We start from the raw sequence: 22,351 nt of genomic DNA on the forward strand, positions 1-22,351 counted from the left end.
GTCACTTGACCATCCAATCTTCTCACCAACAAATCAAGAGTGTCCTACGACAGTTCCCTTGATATAATAAAGAGCTCAATGAAAGGGTGAGAGAGGGTGAAGACGTGTCACAGTGTGCTCCACAAACTTTCTTAATATTACTTAGATACGAGGGTTGGTGAGGATAAAAACTGTTCAGTGACGTAGTACTACTTACAACACATTAACCCACGACACCCCACCCCACCCACGATACTCCACCCAACCCACGATACCACCACCCACCCTCTCTCTCCTGTGAACTTCATTGCAAACCTACAAGCCTCCTCTGGGATGACTTCACACCGCAAAATAGCAAGAATATCTACGCTATCTGGCTATTGTCCCAGTAGTTACTGCAGTGTTTGTGGGTATACCACAAGGGACAAAATTCTTCTTAGATGTAAGGAACCTACTTGTTCCAACTACTGCCACACAGATTGCATTCCAGAAGAAGAATTTTGTTGCAGCCAGGTTGAAAATTTCAGAAAATTGAAGGATATCCATAATCCTGTGGTATATGTGGATACAAGCCTGGAGCTACAGGAGGAAGGTTCAGAAGTCCTACCTCAGGGACTCCTGTCCAAAGATCAAGACTGCCCTCTTGGGCTGTGTTGTAAAGTTGCAGCTAAGATAATCCATCACAGGGAAGCACTTCATGAGCTCCTCAAATCATTAGATAACCTACAAGCTATTGTAGAAGGCCAGTGCAAGCCTACATCAAGTGACGTAAGCTGCTCAGCTGATGGTGACACTATTGACAAAGACTGGAAGTCCCACACTGAGCTTAACTCAGGGGTAAATAACTGGTGGAATTCTGTCATCGCTAAGGTCCCACAGACTGACAGAGTTCAAAACACTACCTTTGGGAATTCTAACACAATTCCTCTGACCACCACAGAGGGAACAAATCCTCTTCCCAGCAACGAGGGAAGCCTTGGATCTGTTAATTCTCCTACACCTGACATCTCTGCTTCAGCCACTGCCAGTCCACTTGACAGTGCACATACCATCTCTGATCCTACACCTGTCAGCACACCTGCCGACACTATTCCAGAATCTGGTAGCAGTGCTTCATCAGCAAGTTCTGAGCCAGGAGTTTCTCCACCAGAGATTGGTGCAGTTAATAATCATGGAACTATCACTGCACCTAATCACCTACTGCGCCAAAGTACGAACAGCAGGGACACATCTGTCAGAACTGATAGAGGACGGGGCAGAGGACGTGGAAGAGGACGTGGAGGAGGAAGACATCTACAGCCGTCTCACCCTCCACTAACACAGTTCCAGCGGCAGAATCTGAGGACAAATCTGCAAAACACAGGAGGTGCAACAAATCCTAGTCCACCCTCCCAGGCACCTAGGCTGTGCTCTCGCTGTCACCGGAAGGGGCACACTGCCAACAACTGCCTGCGAGATACCAGGTGTAATTACTGCTACAAGAAAGGACATCAGGAGGACCAGTGTCGGAAGAAAAAGGAACTTGACAGACAGGACCACCTGTTTAGAGACCTGTTCTCAGAACAAACCAGCAGGATCTCTGAATTGGTGAACACTCTCACACGTCACCCACTCAGCTACTCCTATCCCAGCCCAGCAGGTGGTATTGTGCCTTATACAAGACCACAGACCTACATCCCTGCAGCTGCCTCAGTACCCTACCTCTCTCAAGGGCAGGCACCTTACATTCCCTACACACCCACCACCTCAAGCTGACCACTTCATCATGAGGAGCCAGTCTATCAGCATCCTGTCGGCCAACATTAGAGGTTTCATTACTAATGTTGGAGAGCTCACACATAGTTTTGTGAACACTCGACGTCCCGACATGATAGCTGTTGTTGAAACATTTTTGGATGACAGGACTCCAGAAAATTTTGCAAGAATTGCTGGCTACACCTCATGGATGAGAAGAGACAGGCAAGGGCAAGGAGGAGGTGTTGCTGTGTGCTTCTCTAAAAGTGTTCATGCCCAGCACATTGATGTTGCCACCCCTACACATCTTGAAATGATGTTCTTCAAGCTCTGTATAAACACTAGTACCTCTGTACTAGCATGTGCAATGTACAGACCTCAGTGGCAACATGCAGACCCCATCAACTTCCTAATGGAAAATATTGACTCCCTTCTGCTACAACACAACTGTCAACATATTATAATTGTTGGTGACCTCAACCAGCACCTTATACAGAGGGACTTTGATGACCTTCTTGCAGTGTTTGACATGAGAAACTTTGTTGATTTCCCTACTCATATCTCTGGCTCCTCCCTTGACCCAGTAGTGAGTGATCTGGCAGAAGGCATAGTCACTTGTCAACCCCTCGGCTACGTTGGATCGTCTGACCACAAGGCTGTTTTTACGACACTTAAGATCCCAACAGAACGAGGTGAGGAGTCCACACGCACAACCTGGCTATGGGAAAGAGGTAATTGGCCAGCCCTTTGCTCTGAGCTCGCCACCACCGATTGGAATGCTCTTCTCCAAGGGGATGTTGACAACCAAGTGAAAGCCTTCACTGGACACATCCTTAATCTACAACAAGAACACATTCCTCACCGGCAATATGTGACGAAGCCTACAGATCAGCCTTGGTTTGGCTTTCGTTGTAGAGAGGCTGCTACTGCTAAGTACAAAGCATGGCGAAGGTATAAGAGACATCCTACCACCTATAACAGGAACTTGCACATGCAAGCCTGTAGGCATATGGGTGATGTTCAAAAGTGGGCCATTGCTAAATGGGAGGTGGACACTAAAAGAAAGCTAGCATCAGGTAGGGTAGGCTCCAAAACCTGGTGGTCCCTGGTCAAGGACAGACAAGGTTATCTGCCTGATGAACTTATTCCACCTCTAAATCGACAGGATGGGACCACCTCTACTAGTAGTCAAGAGAAGGCGGACCTCTTTGCTGAACACTTTGCTACCAAAATGCAAGTTCCTGATCCAGCAAGGGACCCTCCTTGGCTAGCTGCAAGAACTGTGTCAAAACTGTCAGTGGTGACAATAAGGCAGGAGGAGGTGCATTTCCTTCTTAAATCGCTTGACCAAGAAAAGGCTGTGGGCCCAGACAAGTTGAGCCCAAGATTGTTGAGAAGATGTGCAGACCAGCTAGCAGCACCTCTAACTCGCATCTTTCAGCACTGCCTAGTACAGTGTAAATGGCCCTCTCTATGGAAAGAGGCAAATGTAGTCCCTGTTCACAAAAAGAAGAGCAGAGCAGAAATCAGCAACTACAGACCAGTGTCACTCCTGTCAATCACTGGTAAGATCCTTGAGACAATAATCTCAAGACAAATGACAGAGTTTTTTGACTACCACTCACTACTTTGTGATCGTCAATATGGCTTCAGGAAAGGTTACTCTGCTGCTGATCTGTTGTTAAACCTCTCCACTAAGTGGCACCAGTCACTGGATGAATCCAAAGTCAGCTGTGTGGTAGCACTGGACATTGCTGGCGCTTTCGACCGGGTGTGGCACCAGGGCCTCTTAGCAAAACTTCAAGCACTGGGAATTGCAGGCTCTACGCTATGTCTCCTCAGTGATTACCTTCATGGTAGATCTCTAAGTGTAGTTCTCAATGGAACGGAATCAGCAAGACATCCTATTGGGGCAAGTGTTCCACAAGGAAGCGTGCTGGGTCCATTGTTATGGAATGTCTACTTCAACGACCTTCTTCATCTCATCCCAGAATCACATGCATATGCAGACGACTGTACACTGACATTCACTTATCCAAGAGAAGAAATGCCAGCTGCTCTAAGCTACATCAATCACCAGCTGAGAGCTATATCAGCTTGGGGAAATAGATGGCAAGTAACATTTGCACCTGAGAAAACGCAAATGATGATCGTCTCTAGGCACCATGATGGTAATGCTGGTGCAGTAGTAAGGATGAATGGGAGGGTGTTGGCACCTGGAGAAGAAGTTGATATCCTTGGGGTGAAATTTGACTCCAAACTAACCATGAAGAACCATGTTGTAAATCTTGCAAACAAGGCAGCCAGGAAGCTTACAGCACTTCGCCGTATCTCGCATCTGCTTGACAGTAGGGGTTGCAAGATCCTGTACGAGGCACAAGTACGCTCACACCTTGAGTATGCTCCACTTTCTTGGTTTGCCTGCCCCCCCCCCTCTCATCTGCGACTGCTTGACAGAGTAGAGAACAGAGCAAGACGTCTCATCTCTCGCCTGGACCCATCCTGGATAGATCTGTCATTTCAGCAGAGCCTTCAACATAGGAGGGATGTGGGTGGCCTTACTGTTATGTACAAGGCCAATATTGTCAAAATACCACACTTGGATCCACTTCGAGGACAGCGTGAAACAAGCTTTTATGCCACAAGACGGGCAGAAAGCAGCAACTTCACTCTGGCTGTACCCTTCTCCAGAACATCACTCCATCTGAGATCATACATACCCAGGATGACTCGAGTATGGAACACATTCGTACAGCATAATGATGTCAACGAGATAAAGTCAGTTGATCAAATGAAAATGCTGGCCCACAGATGGCTCCAACTTCATCCTGTTCCCTACTTGTATGTCTCATAACAATAAAAATGCTTTCAAATGAGCTGATGTAGGTAACAGCTCTTAGCTTGCCAATAAAGTTAGGAATCCTTAACCTGTAAATAGCTTGTCAATAAAGCTAGGGATCCTTAACCTTGTCAAACCCTGTGTAAAAAAAAAAAAAAAAAAAAAAAAAAGACTATAACAATCACCAAATCTTTTAAATACCTGTACCGTAGTCCTACCATAGAGAATGATTACTCATGGCTGGTGGTAACCGTCTGTGGTATGCAGCGTTGAAGTTCCAATGGTAGATTCGAGATGGAGTTGAATCTTGATTCAGTAGAGTTGATCCTGGCAAGGTCGCCACTTGTGAAGGCTTACTCAGCCCTGTAACAACTTCAGACAGTATTACTCAGGCTGGCTCCTCCTCAGGAAAATTAATGAATAGAAAAAGAAATAATAACAGACAAACATAAACACTTTATTATATAGAAAATATAAAATATAAAACACTTAAATATGAAATATTAATCCTACATTAAAGAAAATGAAAAATGAAAAATATAAATGATAACTGAATTCAACGCTAATATATATAGGGGTGTCTGGTGTTGGTGACACTGTTGTTGAAATCGTAGCCGTTGCTGATGTGGGGGGGGGTCGCAGGTGTTGGTGACCACCACTGGCTAGTTCTTCGCAGAGTATCGCCGTGAGTAGTATCCCGATGACAGGAAAGCAGGTTCTTTACCGCTGCAATGATGTGGGGTTACGTCCTGCAATTTCATACAGGTGCACAGGTAATTAAATCCAAAATGGGACGTCTCCAGGACGTTAGTCCGTCTCCTGTTCTTCTCGTTGATTGACAGGTGACCCTCACTGTCATCCAAGCTGAAAAGATAGACAGGTTACCCACTGCTTAAAAATCACTCTCCATGGCAAGTACAATACCCAAAACATGTGGTGATTATTACAACAGTCAACCTAGAGCAAGACTGAAAGGACTAAGTTTATTATTGGTCAAAAGTGAAGCTTTCAACCAATAAATCCACTAGAATACAAGGCAGGCATGTACTTACAGTAGTGTTGGGAGCTGTGAGTCGAGTGATTTACTGTTTGACCAGAGCCCCACACGTCACCTTTCGGGGGGGGGGGGGAAGAGGGAGGGGAAGGGATAGACTGACCCTACCTTAACAAGCAGCCAGCAGTCAAACTATCACTTTCAGGGAGGGGAAAAAAAGGCGGGAAAAACGGGAGCTTGATTTACCCTACCTTAACTAGCAGCCGGCAGTGAAACTATTGTTACTATATCGCTACTCCTATCTATTGAACTTTTCCCTCACAACCTCATTCTCCTCCTGTTCTTCAAGATTCTCCTTTGTATGGACTGATGAAGCCAATGTGTGGCAAAACGTTTCCTCAATAAAGATACCCAAGAGTTGCACACGTGTCTAATTTATCAACATGTCGGTTCTCTGAACCATTCATCTACAAACCTGTCAGACACTGCAACTTCTTGAGATCTTAATACTTGGGAATTCTTCGCTTGCCTAATTCTTGGGCACGACCTACTTCCACATTGAACAAATGTGACACCACCTATGACTGCTGCACCTCTCCTACCAACGGTTTATAAGCTCCATCTCCACACGTATGCCGTATTCTATTCAAGATTGATGGACTGACCACATCGACTCAAGGTTGAGGGACTGATTACCTCATTCTCCTCCTGTTCTTCAAGATTCTCCTTTGTATGGACTGATGAAGCCACTGTGTGGCGAAACGTTTCCTCAATAAAGATACCCAAGAGTTGCACACATGTCTAATTTATCAACATCGAGGAGGATGTTTTGGGATGGTGAGAGATGCAAGCTAAGCGGCGGATTAAGGATTATTACCAGCATAGAGGCCGGGATGAGGCACGGTGGAGGTTTGGATTACAGAAATACCTTGAGGGGCAGCTCAATGATTGCTATGAAGGGGATGGGGGTGGCAGGCATGGAGAAATTGAGGTTTTAAGGGGAAGATTGAAGAATATACAGACTTATCGTTTTGATGTGATAAGTGTGAGGGAAGGATTAGAAGAGGTACTATGGGGTGATAAGCCGTCAGGATGTGTTTTGCGGAGGTTCAGGGAAAGACAGCAGATGACCACGATTATGGGATTAGAGGTGTGAATAGGGGTGGGGGGCTATAGGGTGGGACAGGTAATAAGAACCAATGATGGAATGAGTAACTATGCTGATCTTTGGTTCAGGGAGAATTTTAAGCAGGGGAAGGGTGGAGGGAGGGAGAGATTATAGGGGAGGGAATTCGGGAAATTTCAGGGGAGGAAGAGAGGGCGGAGCTTGAGGGTAGGATCAGTGAGGAGGAGGTGGGGGAGGCGGTAATGAGCTTGAGTAGGGGAAAAGCGCTAACGATTTCTATATTGCACACTGGGATTGTATGAAGGAATGTCTTGTCTCGTTGCTTAACTGTATGAAGGAAGTTGGAGTGTTGGGGGAAACGCAGGGCACGGGGGTAGTTGTTTTGGTTTACAAAGGAGGGGGGGGGGAGGACCCTGGGTGCCTATAGGGTGATATCCCTCATGTGCGCTGATTATAAGATATTTGCGAAGGTTTTGGGGAATCGCATGAAGAAGGTGATTGACCTTGTTATACATAAAGGACAGTATGGGATTCCAGGTCGAAGTATGCGTGAGGGGCATGGAAGAATTAGGGATTTCGTGCAGGGCAGACAAGGGGGGGGGGATCTTGGGGATCGATTGGAGGCATGCTTATGACTGTGTTGATAGATGTATGTTGTGGCGTATTTTACAAAAAACAGGGCTTTGGGGATGAGATTGTGCAGTGGGTGACTACTTTGTATACACCTGCGAGAGTCAAGGTACAAGTTAATGGGAAGTTAGGGCTGCCGATACAGATGGGGAAGGGTTTGCGACAGGGTTGTCCCTTGTCACAAATCCTCTTTGCATGCATGCAGGACATTTTTTATAGGCTTATAGAGGAAGGAGTGTGGGAACGGGGAGGGAAGGGTCCCGGCAGATGTGGGATTGTGGGGTATGTGGATGACACCACAATTTTGGTGGGAGGGGAAATAGGATTGGGGAATGTGGGACGTATAATAGAGATTTTTAGTGGGGCGACTGGGATGAGGGTTAATGGAGCAAAGTCTAAGTTAATGGAAGTAGGTACGTGGGTGGGGGGGGGTTTGGGGGACTTGTATGGGTGGAACGTTGTGGATAGACTTAAGATATGCGGGATGGTGTACATGGCAGAGGCTGGGGAGGCACAGAGGGTAAATTCAAGGGATGTTGTGAGTAGAGCGATGGGTAGGATGTGAGGGTGGAGGACCGTTGTAGCAGAGGGCGATGGTAGTAAACACACTGGTGTATAGTAAAGTGAGGGCGTGTGATATTCAGGAACTGGAGAGGGGGGTTTTGAGGTATGTGTGGGGTTATGGGAGGCCGTGGCTTCGGAAGGAGGTGGTGATGACGAACGTGCAACTGGTTGGGCTGGGTCTCATACCTTTCGACGCAGGTGTCAAGGCAGTATATGTGAAGCAGAGGTACCTAAGGGCGGGAGGGGAGAGGGGTATATGGGTGGGAGAGATCATGGAGGATGTGAGGAAATGGTGGAAGGGGAAGGAGTTATTGATGTGTGAAGATATGATGCGTAATTTATTGACAATCCAGGATGCAAGGAAGGTAAAGGTTAGTAGGCTTGAGAGGACAGGTAGGCAGGGAGAGGTGATACAGGGACTAGATACATACCCGATGTATGATTGGAGGGGCATTTGGGAAGACTTTCGAAAGATTAGATTAAAGCCGAAGGTTCGTGAATTGGTATATAGGTTTTTTCTGGGAATTCTAGCTGGGAATTGTCAGCATTGTGGGGAGGAGGAGACAGCTTTTCATGCTGTATATTTGCGTGAAAACTTGGGGGTTGTAAGGACATGGCTAGCGAGGATCCTAGGTATAGTGGCGAGGGGTGGGAGTAACATCTCGACCTTGAGGGCGTTGCACTTTGATGTGGGTGGGGTTTCCAAGGACATTCGGCGGGCTGTGATGTACGTGGTGGCAGAATTTTTGTACGTTTCTTGGGGTATGCGGGAGGTGGGGGGTGATTGTAGGGCGAGGGCACTTGCAGCGAGTGTGTATCGTACGGTTTGCAGGAATAGACTACTATATGGGAAGGTGTGGGTAAATAGTTTCCCAGTGGGTTATCGTAATCTGACGGTAGGTGTTATGTTAGTGTTGGGTGCAGGGTAGAGCTGGAATGGGTGTATTCCCGGAGTCTGTCACTTTGTTCTGTTTTGAGATTAGTTGAGGATGGAATGTGAATAAAAGTGTGTTGTAGTGGAGTATATGGGTGTGCATTCGTTAGGCATGAGGGGGGCGTAGGGGGGGGTGAACTGGTGACCTGTGATTAGGAGACAGGTTTATGACTGTAGACTTCAGGTACGAGCTTGAGCACGTAAGGGAACGTAAGTTTGTGTTTTTAATATAGACAGTATGTGGTCAGGGGATGGCAGGGGGTGACTTTGTGAAGTGTCTTGTGCCTGGATGGATTTTTAATGGAGGTAGCACTGCTCTGCACATGTATTATTAAGAGCGATAATGTTATATTATCTTTTTCAGGGCATCAAAAAGTAGGTCTGATAATGTTCCGAATACTTGTTACTATACATCAATATCTTGTTGAACGTGTTAAAACATAAATATGGGAATATGTATTTAGCTTGTGAGTTTCATTATTTAGTGTACAGTTACCATTCTTAGTTGGCATTCTTCATTATTGTCAAGTAATGTTCCTATCTACTTTTGTCATAAGTTTTAATTATGTTATTTAATTATTTTATAAGTTAAGTGACCAATAGTTAGACGTTGTGACGTCTAGTGTAAGTGCATTTAATTTAGCAATGGGAAAAAGAAGGGGGTGTAAGTAATTATGATTGGATAATAACGACATGTGTGTACACTGTATCTAGAAGACGGGAAGAAGTTGTAAGACTTGGCAATATTTGTATTAAATCTTAAGTAAATTTTCATGGAATTCTGTGTAATGACAATGTTCACCTCTAAGTCGGATGATAAGTATAATAGAAATATTCATGCTAATTGTAATACATTTTGACTGATGAAACATACAGTATTGTATTTAGCATAGGAGTAAGGGATAAAAAGCATAGCGGATGAGGGATATTTTGTGTCAGCACAAAGAGGATCCTTCAGTGTGTATTTAGGAAATGAAAATTTATGTTCTGTGGCGGAACCGATAATAGGGTTCTTTTATTTATTTAATGTATTGCAATGTAATTTTAAATAAAATATAAAAAAAAAATTCACCAAAGTAATTCTTATTTTATTTTGCAATATTGATATCGAAAAACGTAAATAGAAGAAAAAACAGTATTTATGATCAATAAAAAGGAAGAAAGGCAAATATTGAGCTCGACCTGATGATGGTGACAACACCAGCTGTCGACCTCGCTGTCAGGCTCTCGACATGATGATGGTGGTAACACCAGCTGTCGACCTCACTGTCAGGCTCTCGACCTGATGATGGTGATAACACCAGCTGTCGACCTCACTGTCAGGCTCTCAACCTGATGATGGTGACAACACCAACTGTCGATCTCACTGTCAGCCTCTCAACCTGATGATGGTGGTAACACCAGCTGTCGACCTCACTGTCATGCTCTCGACCTGATGATGGTGACAACACCAGCTGTCGACCTCACTGTCAGGCTCTCGACCTGATGATGGTGACAACACCAGCTGTCGACCTCACTGTCAGGCTCTCGACCTGATGATGGTGACAACACCAGCTTTCGACCTCACTGTCAGGCTCTCGACCTGATGATGGTGACAACAATAGTTGTCGACCTCACTGTCAGCCTCTCGATCTCATGATGGTGACAACACCAGCTGTCGACCTCACTGTCAGGCTCTCGACCTGATGATGGTGACAACACCAGCTTTCGACCTCACTGTCAGGCTCTCGACCTGATGATGGTAACAACACCAACTGTCGACCTCACTGATGATGGTGACAACACCAGCTGTCGACCTCACTGTCAGACCTCTCGACCTGGTGATGGTGACAACACCAGCTGTCGACCTCACTGTCAGGCTCTCGACCTGATGATGGAGACAACACCAGCTGTCGACCTCACTGTCAGCCTCTCGACCTGATGATGGTGACAACAACAGCTGTCAACCTCACTGTCAGCTTCTCGACCTGATGATGGTGACAACACCAGCTGCCGACTTCACTGTCAGGCTCTCGACCTGATGATGGTGACAACACCAGTTGTCGACCTCACTGTCAGCTTCTCGACTTGATGATGGTGACAACACCAGCTGTCGACCTCACTGTCAGGCTCTCGACCTGATGATGGTGACAACACCAGCTGTCGACCTCACTGTCAGGCTCTCGACCTGATGATGGTGACAACACCAGCTGTCGACCTCACTGTCAGCCTCTCGACCTGATGATGGTGACAACACCAGCTGTCGACCTCACTGTCATCCTCTCGACCTGGTGATGGTGACAACACCAGCTGTCGACCTCACTGTCAGCCTCTCGACCTGATGTTGGTGACAACACCAGCTGTCGACCTCACTGTCAGCCTCTCGACCTGATGTTGGTGACAACACCAGCTGTCGACCTCACTGTCAGCCTCTCGACCTGATGTTGGTGACAACACCAGCTGTCGACCTCACTGTCAGCCTCTCGACCTGATGATGGTGACAACACCAGCTGTCGACCTCACTGTCAGCCTCTCGATCTGATGATAGTGACAACACCACCTGTCGACCTCACTGTCAGCCTCTCGATCTGATGATGGTGACAACACCAGCTGTCGACCTCACTGTCAGGCTCTCGACCTGATGATGGTGACAACACCAGCTGTCGACCTCACTGTCAGGCTCTCGACCTGATGATGGTGACAACACCAGCTGTCGACCTCACTGTCAGGCTCTCGACCTGATGATGGTGACAACACCAGCTGTCGACCTCACTGTCAGGCTCTCGACCTGATGATGGTGACAACACCAGCTGTCGACCTCACTGTCAGGCTCTCGACCTGATGATGGTGACAACACCAGCTGTCGACCTCACTGTCAGGCTCTCGACCTGATGATGGTGACAACACCAGCTGTCGACCTCACTGTCAGGCTCTCGACCTGATGATGGTGACAACACCAGCTGTCGACCTCACTGTCAGGCTCTCGACCTGATGATGGTGACAACACCAGCTGTCGACCTCACCTGATGATGGTGACAACACCCTTCACTCAGTGACAACACCAGCTGTCGACCTCACTTTCGAGGCTCTCGACCTGATGATGGTGACAACACCAGCTGTCGACCTCACTGTCAGGCTCTCGACCTGATGATGGTGACAACAACCAGCTCGTCGACCTCACTGTCAGTTTCTCGACCTGATGATGGTGACAACACCAGCTGTCCGACCTCACTGTCAGGCTCTCGATCTGATGATGGTGACAACACCAGCTGTCGACCTCACTGTCAGGCTCTCGATCTGATGATGATGACAACATCAGCTGTCGACCTCACTGTCAGGCTCTCGATCTGATAATGGTGACAACACCAGCTGTCGACCTCACTTTCAGGCTCTCGACCTAATGATGGTGACAACACTGATGATTGTGATAACACCAGCTGTCGACCTCACTCTCAGGCTCTCGACCTGATGATGGTGACAACACCAGCTGTCGACCTCACTGTCAGCCTCTCGACCTGATGATGGTGACAACACCAGCTGTCGACCTCACTGTCAGGCTCTCGACCTGATGATGGTGACAACACCAGCTGTCGACCTCACTGTCAGCCTCTCGACCTGATGATGGTGATAACACCAGCTGTCGACCTCACTGTCAGCCTCTCGACCTGATGATGGTTGCAACACCAGCTGTCGACCTCACTGAAAGGAGCCTGGTGCTTATATAGTAACGTCAGGTGTAGCAGTACGAGGGCATAGTCACTGGTAGGCGGGATTCCCCAGTGGAAGTAGGTCCTTCCCAAAGAGATGGGTTAGTTGTAGTAGTTGTCGTAGCCGTGAAGGTTATGTATATACTCCCTCTCTACTCCTATCTATTGACTTTTCCCTCACAAATTTGCTCCCATATAGGACAAGTGAAAATTTGTGTATGCAAAATTTATCATCTTTAAAAGTATAAGAGAAAATTTCAGAAAGGACTTAATTCGGCGTGGAGGGAGGGAGCCAGTGTGTGGTCCTCCATACATTCTGTGTGTAAACCAAGAACCAACATGGTTTACAAGAGCCAGTTTCGGCAGACATCATCGTGAGTATCCACCGGAGATCACAGAGTTGTGACAAACCTCTGCATCAGACCGTTGCTTCTGTATCAGTGAAAGTGCAGTGTGCATGTTGGGATTTGGGGAGTAGCGGTGGTGAGGGGATCCTGCCAGTGGAGGTGTGGAGGAGGTTTTGTTTACATCTTTGATCGGTCGGGGTCGTGGGTTGGGGGAGGAAGTGGCAACCCACGACACAGTCATTGGTTGGTGAACAGAAGAACACTTCTTTTAATAGTATGAGCATGGTGATTAGTGCCAAATGGCGAGGTTTTTATCTAAATGGAACGGTAAGTGTATAACAATTAGCAGAAGTTAGTCAGTGATGTGCATCTTGAGCAAACACACAGGGCCACTCCTTCCCCCCCCCATCACAGATCTCCTCCCCTCATCCCAGCCTAGGACCACTGACTTCCTGACCAAGGGTGTTGCCGTTTAGTGCCCCACCAATTACAAGTTCCGCCGCTCGCTACTCCCCCACCCTCATCCCCCATGCATCCATGCTGTCCTTCACCCGTCACCCCACAGCTGGCGCCCTCCCACCCCCACGATATCAGCAATGTCACAAGTAGTCGCGGGTTCCCAGGAATCTTCACGACAGAGCCAAAGCTGTCGTCCACGAGGCATCTGCCGGGTGTGCCACAGGGAATGTGCACTCAATCCCACAACTGGCAACATCCGTGCACACAATGGATGTCTAGGCTCCAGGAGAGCTCCAAATGAGAACAACCAACAGCCTCCCCCAGCAGACAGGGCTGACAGCTACCGTGACTTCACCTCTACAGAGGACCTCAAATCTGCAATCAAATTAACATCCACCAGGACTCTGACACACATCCCCAAAGCAGCTCGCCCTCAAGCTGCTAGCAAATTCACTGACCTTCTGAAGAAAGTCAACGATGCTCCTTCAAACAACAGATCCTGGCACAACTTGCTGCTTTTTGGCAATGCCTGTTTGGCTGTCCCACCAAGGAGGGACAAGTCACTAGCAACACATGTTATTAGGGCAATAAATGCATTCCCAAGGGATGACAACCTCGTCCGTCTCCCCCCTAGGGCGACAAACACCCGCCGGGCAAATGCCAACAACAGGACACCCGACGCCTCAAAAATCAGAGCCCAAATTAGCAAAAAAATAGAAGAGGGTAATACTATTGGAGCTCTGAGACTTATAACCAGTGAGGATACCATCGCTCCCAAGGACGTCAGCACGGCGCAAGCTCTGAAGGACAAACATCCACCCAGGGCTCCCAGTACCAACATTGACCTCCCTGACATTGCAGCAGGCGAAGAACATCTAACCTTACAGGATGCTGATGTGTATAAAGCTGCTATGTCATTTCCACAGGGCTCAGCAGGAGGTTTCACCGGTTTAAGGCCTCAACACTTAAAACAAATACTCAATCCAGCACTTGGTGAGGTTTCAGAGAGGCTGCTGTCTGAACTCACCAAATTTTCCAACCTGTGCCTGGCTGGCAGTGTCCCAGAGGCCATCAGACCCCTTTTCTTTGGTGCCTCATTGTGTGCCCTCCGGAAAAAGGATGGCGGAATCAGGCCCATTGCAGTGGGTAACACCCTTCGGCGCCTAGTCGCCAAGGCTGCAGTAAGAAGGGTGAGTCAAGAGGCTGCTGCAATGCTGAAACCAACTCAGCTCGGTTTCGGCGTTCAACAGGGCTGTGAAGCAGCTGCCCACGCAGCACGAGTATATATCAAAAACATGTCCGATGAAAAAGCCTTGGTCAAATTGGACTTTGCCAATGCTTTCAACTCAGTCAGAAGGGATGCTGCTCTCCAAGCAGTTTATAGAAACTTCCCTTCCCTTTATCCCTTCATAGAATCGTGTTATAGTGTGACTTCCAAACTATTGTTTGGGGACCATGAAATTGACTCGTGTGAGGGCGTGCAACAGGGGGACCCTCTCGCCCCCTTTCTATTCTGTTTGGTCATCAAGGAAGTCACAGAAGCACTCTCCAGCGAGCTCAATATCTGGTTCCTGGATGATGGTACCCTAGCTGGCACAACAGAATCTCTCCTAGAGGACATCAGTAAAATTAAAGACATGGGAGAAAGCCTGGGCCTTTCTTTAAACCCCACCAAATGTGAAATAGTTTCTACCAATCAACAGATGATCCAGAATATTAGTGCCGTTTTACCAGGAGCACGAGCCATTGATCCAGCCAATAGCACTCTCCTTGGTGCTCCTCTTGGGTCCAATGCCATCGATCTGATCCTAGAAAAAAAAGTCTCAGACCTCCGGACGATGGAAAGCAGGATGAAAGACATTGACACACACGATGCCTTCTACCTACTCACCAGGTGCCTGTCAATCCCAAAACTTACCTACTTTCTGAGATGCTCCCCAGCCTTCAGCAGTCCAAAACTCAAGGAATATGACTCTCTCCTGAAGACCATGCTAGAGAGTGTATTGAATCTTTCCCTTGAAGATGGACAGTGGTTGCAAGCCTCACTTCCGGTCAGGCTTGGAGGGCTAGGAGTACGCAGATCCTCCCAGATTGCTCTACCAGCTTTCCTATCCTCTTCCATAGCATCAAACGAGTTGATAAGACAAATTCTTCCTGACACCCTCAGTGACTCAGCAGGAATAGAAGACCCTAGCTATGCCAGTGCCATCACCGAATGGGAGACTCTTGCTGCTCCAGCACCAAACCCTAGTGCAGCACTGGCTCACAAACAGTCAAGCTGGGATGGCCCAATTGCTGAAAAGGTGCTTGCCAACATGCTCAGGGCTGCAACATCAGATAGGGAGATTGCCCGTCTCCAGGCTGTGAGTGCACCTCACTCCGGGGACTTCCTCCAAACAGTTCCCATATCGGCAATGGGAACGCGACTCGACCCTAAGACCCTCCGTATTGCAGTGGCTCTGCGCCTTGCTGCCCCAATTCACACAGAATATATGTGTATTTGCGGCGAAGTGCAAGCAGACCAATACGGTCTACATGGTCTTAACTGTTCCAAAACCAAGGGCTGGCATGCAAGACACAATGAGGTCAACGACATCATTAAGAGAACCCTTGCTACAGCTGGATGCCCTGCCGAGAGGGAGCCCCGATCACTAGCAGCCAACAATACCCACAACCCAGCAAACCGCCCCGACGGGATCACCATCTATCCTTGGAAGAATGGCAAGCTCTTAGCATGGGACTATACCTGTGTGTCCACACTGGCTGACACCTATATCCATCACAGTGTGGGGCGACAGGGAGGAGCTGCTGACCACAGGGAGGAGTACAAGATCAGCAAGTACAGGGACATTAGCCAACAGTATCAATTTGTCCCAGTGGGATCAGAGACCTTGGGATCATGGGGAAAAAATGCCACACGTTTCCTTAAAGAATTGGGTTCCAGACTCATCGACACCACCAGGGACCCAAGGGCAGCCACTTTCATGTTCCAGCGCCTCAGCGTAGCCATCCAGAGGGGAAATGCTTGCTGCATACTTGGCTCGCGTCCAGCCTCGGAGGAGCTGGAGGAAATTCATGATCTTTGATACATTGTGCCATTGTATTCATGTTTATGTTTTTTTCTGTAAATGTATTCTGTTTATTAATAAATGTTCACATAGAATATAAAATATATAGGGGGTGGTAGGAGAAGAAAATATTCAAACAGCTCCGGGGAGAACCTTGAGTTTTCCCTGAGGTACGTTTATTGTCTTCTCTGAGGATGAGGGTCCCCATTCCAGCTATAGAGGTGGTACTTATATATATATATATATATATATATATATATATATATATATGTATATATATATATATATATATATATATATATATATATATATATGTGATTTACCGGAAAAGCATTGAAAATGATCTAAATCGTCGAAATATGCAATAAAATATCATTTTAGCGCATTTTTGTTATTTTTTTAACGTTTCAAGTGTTTTTTAAAATAAATATATGAAATTTTCAAAATTAATATTGAGTTTCATCGACTTTACTGGGATTTTTTTAAAAATATGTAAAATATAGGTAACTCTTGAAAAATCTTCAAAAATCATATTTTTGGCATATTTTGACGATTCAAGGATTTTTCAAAGATTTTTTTAAAATATCAGTATTTTCATTTAAAATATATGTTTGGAAAGTTCTTCGCAAAAACAGCTTAATTTTGCTTACTTTTAGCATAAAATTCAATTGTAACAGTAATTCTGATTTAAAGTGTTAAAATCTGTGAATTTTACCTGAAAACTGAAGTTTGTCTGAAAACAATTCGTGACTCTAAATCGTGAAAATACGCGAGTAAATATCATTTTAACACGTTTTTCTCATTTTTTTAATGAGACAGGATGTTCCAGAGATGGGACACAGCAACAAGGTGGACAGAGACAGGATGTTCCAGAGATGGGACACAGCAACAAGGTGGACAGAGACAGGATGTTCCAGAGATGGGACACAGCAACAAGGTGGACAGAGACAGGATGTTCCAGAGATGGGACACAGCAACAAGGTGGACAGAGACAGGATGTTCCAGAGATGGGACACAGCAACAAGGTGGACAGAGACAGGATGTTCCAGAGATGGGACACAGCAACAAGGTGGACAGAGACAGGATGTTCCAGAGATGGGACACAGCAACAAGGTGGACAGAGACAGGATGTTCCAGAGATGGGACACAGCAACAAGGTGGACAGAGACAGGATGTTCCAGAGATGGGACACAGCAACAAGGTGGACAGAGACAGGATGTTCCAGAGATGGGACACAGCAACAAGGTGGACAGAGACAGGATGTTCCAGAGAGATGGGACACAGCAACAAGGTGGACAGAGACAGGATGTTCCAGAGATGGGACACAGCAACAAGGTGGACAGAGACAGGATGTTCCAACAAGATGGACAGGATGTTCCAGAGATGGGACACAGCAACAAGGTGGACAGAGACAGGATGTTCCATAGACGGGACACAGCAACAAGGTGGACAGAGACAGGATGTTCCAGAGATGGGACACAGCAACAAGGTGGACAGAGACAGGATGTTCCAGAGATGGGACACAGCAACAAGGTGGACAGAGACAGGATGTTCCAGAGATGGGACACAGCAACAAGGTGGACAGAGACAGGATGTTCCAGAGATGGGACACAGCAACAAGGTGGATGTTCCAGAGAGACACAGCAACAGGATGTTCCAGAGATGGGACACGGCAACAAGGTGGACAGAGACTGGATGTTCCAGAGATGGGACACAGCAACAAGGTGGACAGAGACAGGATGTTCCAGGATGGGACACAGCAACAAGGTGGACAGAGACAGGATGTTCCAGAGATGGGACACAGCAACAAGGTGGACAGAGACAGGATGTTCCAGAGATGGGACACAGCAACAAGGTGGACAGAGACAGGATGTTCCAGAGATGGGACACAGCAACAAGGTGGACAGAGACAGGATGTTCCAGAGATGGGACACAGCAACAAGGTGGACAGAGACAGGATGTTCCAGAGATGGGACACAGCAACAAGGTGGACAGAGACAGGATGTTCCAGAGATGGGACACAGCAACAAGGTGGACAGAGACAGGATGTTCCAGAGATGGGACACAGCAACAAGGTGGACAGAGACAGGATGTTCCAGAGATGGGACACAGCAACAAGGTGGACAGAGACAGGATGTTCCAGAGATGGGACACAGCAACAAGGTGGACAGAGACAGGATGTTCCAGAGATGGGACACAGCAACAAGGTGGACAGAGACAGGATGTTCCAGAGATGGGACACAGCAACAAGGTGGACAGAGACAGGATGTTCCAGAGATGGGACACAGCAACAAGGTGGACAGAGACAGGATGTTCCAGAGATGGGACACAGCAACAAGGTGGACAGAGACAGGATGTTCCAGAGATGGGACACAGCAACAAGGTGGACAGAGACAGGATGTTCCAGAGATGGGACACAGCAACAAGGTGGACAGAGACAGGATGTTCCAGAGATGGGACACAGCAACAAGGTGGACAGAGACAGGATGTTCCAGAGATGGGACACAGCAACAAGGTGGACAGAGACAGGATGTTCCAGAGATGGGACACAGCAACAAGGTGGACAGAGACAGGATGTTCCAGAGATGGGACACAGCAACAAGGTGGACAGAGACAGAATGTTCCAGAGATGGGACACATCGTTAGGAATTCCATCAATGCCCGACGCTTTTCCCCTACTCAAGCCCATTACCGCCTCCTCCACCTCCTCCTCACTGATCCTACCCTCTATTACCACTCTCTCCTACTCCCCTAAAATACCCCGAAGTCCTTCTCCTAGAATCTCTCCCTCCCTCCCTCCTCCCTCCCCCTGCTTAAAATTCTCCCTAAACCAATAATCAGCATAATTGCTCATTCCATCGGTGGTACTAAGTACCTGCCCTACCCTATATCCCCCCACCCCTTTACACACCTCTAATTCCATAATCGTGGTCATCTGTTGCCTATTCCTAAATCTCCTCAAAACACATCCTGACGGTTTGTCACCCCATAGAACCTCCTCTAAACCTTCCCTCACACGTATCACATCAAAACGAGAATTTTGTATATCCCTCAATCTTCCCCTTAAAACCTCTATTTCTCCATGTCTAGCCCCCCCCTCCCCCTTCATAACAATCATTGAGCTGCCCCTCTAAATATTTCTGTAAACCAAACCTTCACCTCGCCTCATCCCGTCCTCTATGCTGATAATACTCCTTTATCTGCAATTTAGCGTGCTTCTCCCACCATTCCAAGACATCCTCCTCTTTGTTGCGAACCTCCCAGAGTTGCCTCCACCATTCCCTAAAAAACAACCCCTCCCCCTCCCCCTGAAGTAGCCTCACATTTATTTTCCAATAACCCACATACCTACGAACCATCCCTTCCCATGCCATCTCTGCCAAAACAGCACGATGGTCCGAGAAATCTAAATCTATTGTCATTACACGTTCTACTGTTATATCTCGAGTTATATATATACGATCCAACCTGGCAGCATAACCCCTCCGCATAAACGTGTGCTCTACTCTCCACCCATCGCCCCTGACTATGTCATAAACCCCTGCATCCCTCAACAAATCCCTCAATACCCCAAGCACACACCCTGCCCCTCTCGGCTCCACATCCTTATTCCTGATTACACAGTTCCAATCCCCACCTATTATAGAAACCATGGGTAAACCCCGCAACATTGCATAGATTCCATCCGTCCATCGGCCTAAAGTTATAGCATGCACCTCACCATATCGTTGAAAAATCTCTTTGATATCCACATCATCTGCCTCAAAAGGAACGTTGCGGATCCTCACCCAGGTGTAGTATTTTGAGGCATCCCACAGGCGTACCTCCAGACCAGATGATACGGTGATGCTCTTCTGGTACTGAGTCACCGTCCTTCCATACGCCTCCACTGTGCAGAACTTTACGAAGGTTCTTGAAGAACCATTAAGCGCTATTCCATGTAGGTCTTCATTGGCAATGCCAAACGTGTCCAGCATAATCATTGGTAATAAAACAGAGGCATTCGTCGGATAAATTGTCCCTTTAACAAGGTCAACACACACGGTGTTGCTCCTCCTGCGGTAGCTGGCAGCCATCTTGGTGAAAACAGGAAGTTGCGCAACAGAGAAAGCAGGAGCATTTTGCGCAGCGCGTCCACAGAATGGTATATAATACCGACAAGATGAGAGTAAGACACATGTGCAACATCTGGGTATCTTTATTGTAGACGTTTCGCCATCCAGTGGCTTTATCAATACAAATTCTAGGACATAACTTGAAGACAGTAGAACTATGTACAGAAGATGAGGTAATCAGTCCCTCAACCTAGGAGTAGGTGCGAACAGCACCATAGTCGTGGAGATTCTGAAGCAGAAGAAAGAATCCTGGCGCTTATATAGTAACGTCAGGTGTAGCAGACGAGGGCATATTCACTGGTAGGCGGGATTCCCCAGTGGAAGTAGGTCCTTCCCAAAGAGATGGGTTAGTTGTAGTAGTAGTTGTCGTAGTCGTGAAGGTTATGTACATGTCCTCAGAATTAAGATTCCATGATGTTGCAGTGTCTGACAAGTTGTGTACGAATGGTATATAATACCGACAAGATGAGAGTAAGACACATGTGCAACATCTGGGTACTCTCATCTTGTCGGTATTATATACCATTCGTACACAACTTGTCAGACACTGCAACATCATGGAATCTTAATTCTGAGGACATGTACATAACCTTCACGACTACGACAACTACTACTACAACTAACCCATCTCTTTGGGAAGGACCTACTTCCACTGGGGAATCCCGCCTACCAGTGAATTTGCCCTCGTCTGCTACACCTGACGTTACTATATAAGCGCCAGGATTCTTTCTTCTGCTTCAGAATCTCCACGACTATGGTGCTGTTCGCACCTACTCCTAGGTTGAGGGACTGATTACCTCATCTTCTGTACATAGTTCTACTGTCTTCAAGTTATGTCCTAGAATTTGTATTGATAAAGCCACTGGATGGCGAAACGTCTACAATAAAGATACCCAGATGTTGCACATGTGTCTTACCTGATGAAGCCACTGTGTGGCGAAACGTTCTTTAATAAAGATTCCCATGCGTTGCACAAGTGTCTCAATTCTTCAACTTGTCGGTTTTCAAAACCATTCACCACACCCTTCCTCAGAGTGTAGGCACTGTACTCCTTCCTCATGTCACAGGGTTCCTACTACATGTCCAGGACTCATGTCCGGAGTACAGGGTTCCTACAATACTGTACCTCGCACTTCCAGGACTCATGTCCGGAGTACAGGGTTCCTACAATACTGTACCTCGCACTTCCAGGACTCATGTCCGGAGTACAGGGTTCCTACAATACTGTACCTCGCACTTCCAGGACTCATGTCCGGAGTACAGGGTTCCTACAATACTGTACCTCGCACTTCCAGGACTCATGTCCGGAGTACAGGGTTCCTACAATACTGTACCTCGCACTTCCAGGACTCATGTCCGGAGTACAGGGTTCCTACAATACTGTACCTCGCACTTCCAGGACTCATGTCCGGAGTACAGGGTTCCTACAATACTGTACCTCGCACTTCCAGGACTCATGTCCGGAGTACAGGGTTCCTACAATACTGTACCTCGCACTTCCAGGACTCATGTCCGGAGTACAGGGTTCCTACAATACTGTACCTCGCACTTCCAGGACTCATGTCCGGAGTACAGGGTTCCTACAATACTGTACCTCGCACTTCCAGGACTCATGTCCGGAGTACAGGGTTCCTACAATACTGTACCTCGCACTTCCAGGACTCATGTCCGGAGTACTGGGTTCCTACAATACTGTACCTCGCACTTCCAGGACTCATGTCCGGAGTACAGGGTTCATACAATACTGTACCTCGCACTTCCAGGACTCATGTCCAGAGTACAGGGTTCCTACAATACTGTACCTCGCACTTCCAGGACTCATGTCCGGAGTACAGGGTTCCTACAATACTGTACCTCGCACTTCCAGGACTCATGT

The sequence above is a fragment of the Cherax quadricarinatus genome, chromosome 99 (genome assembly GCF_038502225.1).
Source record: "Cherax quadricarinatus isolate ZL_2023a chromosome 99, ASM3850222v1, whole genome shotgun sequence".
NCBI lineage: Eukaryota > Metazoa > Arthropoda > Malacostraca > Decapoda > Parastacidae > Cherax > Cherax quadricarinatus.